Here is a 2,568-nt window from a genome sequence, read left to right as displayed (position 1 = left end):
TTATTCATTTGTTCTATTTTTTTAATAAAAGTTTACTAATGGAAAACTATTTTTAAGAACTCGATATGTTAAATTTAAGATCTATCCATATTTGTTTATTTTGATAAATGTCTTTTTGTTTATAATGAAGTGACAAATTATGTTTGACAAAGGTTTTTTGTCTAGTCGTTGTTAAGGTATTTTATTCAATTTTTATTCACAAAACAATTTTATGTAAAATAAAAGAATGACAAAAAAAATATTCAATTAAAAACATTAATATATATAATAAAACCATAAGAAATCTGAATAAAAAAAAAACTCCAACGATAGTTCAACAATTTAACAAAATCATGAAGATGAAGCTAGTGTATCTATTACACTTTGGACTAGTGAAACATCACAACTTATTTGAAGAGGAAGACGACCTTCTCTATCGAGCGTGGCTTTTTTCATATGTGGGATTTTATATTTGTTTTCCCCTCCAACTTTCATGATCTCTTTCATGCAAGTTTGAAGGGTCAAAAGAATATAATTTACCCTTTCTGTAGGGTATTCATCAAATGAATCTTCCACGGCATGAACAAGAGCTTCTACGGTATTCGGACATGCTTGGTGTTGTAGTGATTGGATCGCACTAAAAAAATCCGGATCTAAAATATTTAGATCAGGTGAATTTGGTGGCTGGCACATTTAACGTATATCAAAACCGTTTTTAGACGCAGCTTCTTGAAACACTTTATCATCGCATCCAACATGCGTCCTAGCATTGTCTTGGTGAATGAAAATAGTATTCTCCCGATCTTCAATTGGCCATCTTTCATGAATTATCAGAATAACCTTTTCAATCAAATACGCTTTTATATCTTCTCTTTTGACGGAGGTTAATGCTTTTAGCTCTAAAGTTCCGGCTTCTCGGTTTTTACTTCGCCTTTGAGCTGGTTGGAGGGTGACAAAAGGAAATATCCTATTTTTCCAGAAAATGTCTCATTTCCTTCATAGTCAAATCTTGGTCGAGCCATCGCCGCTAAAAACATAACTTTCGTAATGTGGTTCTTACTTTGACATGTACGATGAGGCACCTCTTCCTCGGGAACCACATAATACTTCTCTGTTTTCTTTGTCATGTAAAACCATTTTTCGTCAATATGTACAATATTGTACATATCAACGAATTTTGGTTCATGAGCCAAAGAGTCCTTTTCCAACATAGACAAACAGAACTTCAATCTAGCTCTCATATTCTCATCACTTAAACCTGGTTTGATAGCATTAGTATGGCGTTGAAGGATACCTTCTTTGACACGTTTATGTAATGTCGAAGTAGCAATGCCCAAACCCATTGAAAGCGACCGTAGTGACGTTCTCTTGCAAAACGGAAATTTCATAACTTGATTTAAATCAAGTGGAATTTTCTTACGACCACAGTGTCCAGTTTTTTTGTGCGATACATTGACTTCTTCATCATTTGAAGTGTCTTTTGCTTGTTTTCATTTGCACTGTTCGGATATGTACCAAAAACAAATCAGAAACTTCCCGCGTAGTATGTTTCTCTAGTTCTCCATTTTGACTTCTCTCCAACAAAGCATTATATATTGCCCATCTTTCTGTGTTTGAGATATTCAACCTTTTGCAGTTTGGAGGCTCTGTTTGATCATCAATATCTGCATATTAATATAAAAATAGAAAAAGTTAGGAAAACAATATCTGCAAGACTGAAACATAAGAACGACACATGTATATTTGTACATAGAAACATACTCGATACACAACTTTTCATCGATATTGCAAGAAAACTATCAAAACAAGTAGAAATAACTGTCTGAGGTAACTTTTAATCAAATTGCACATACACAGCATAAACAAACAAAAATAGCAGCCTTTGTTGACTAATCTATGCAAACTTGTGTACACAAATCACAAATATAACTAAAAGTAAAATTTTATTTAAGGCACTATTGATCGTAAACTTATTTGAACAGCAAAGTGTTGACCAAACAAAAATTATAACAGAAAATTTACATGAATCTATTTCGGTTAAACAATCGTTGGAGGCAATTTGATCGATCGCATTAGCATCATCATCTTCATTCTTCATCAGAAGGAGTTTGATTTAGATCAAACAAAAACTCACTTTCATTACTTGTAAATGGAAGGTTTAGATCAAAATTAGAATTCATGAGATAAATGGTGATTCGTTTGATTGTGTTCTGTCAATATATAATCATGATTTGTTTTAAGTTTGGTCCCAATTTTTGTTTTAAATTTTTTGTTTTCGCTCCCTGTTGAAAAATTTAAGAAGGATTTTAACACCAAAATTTTTTTTGCACGTATATCTCAAATGAAGAACACAGACATTTGACTCAAAATTAAACGAGCATTTATAAATTTCCGTATGATAGTTTGTCATTATTTTGAATGGCTAAGACAAACAGAAATTGAGATCAGTAAAGTTGACCGAATAATGATAATAATAATGATCTGAAATAAATTAGAAGCACTGAAAAAATAACGAAAAATGATAAAAGAGGAAAAACAATAGTTGTCTTAATTCATGTGAAAAAGCTATAGCTTTATGTATAAACGAAT

The sequence above is a fragment of the Brassica oleracea genome, chromosome C3 (genome assembly GCF_000695525.1).
Source record: "Brassica oleracea var. oleracea cultivar TO1000 chromosome C3, BOL, whole genome shotgun sequence".
Taxonomy (NCBI): domain Eukaryota; kingdom Viridiplantae; phylum Streptophyta; class Magnoliopsida; order Brassicales; family Brassicaceae; genus Brassica; species Brassica oleracea.
The sequence above is the reverse complement of the archived record's forward strand: the minus strand, read 5'-3'. Positions refer to the sequence as shown.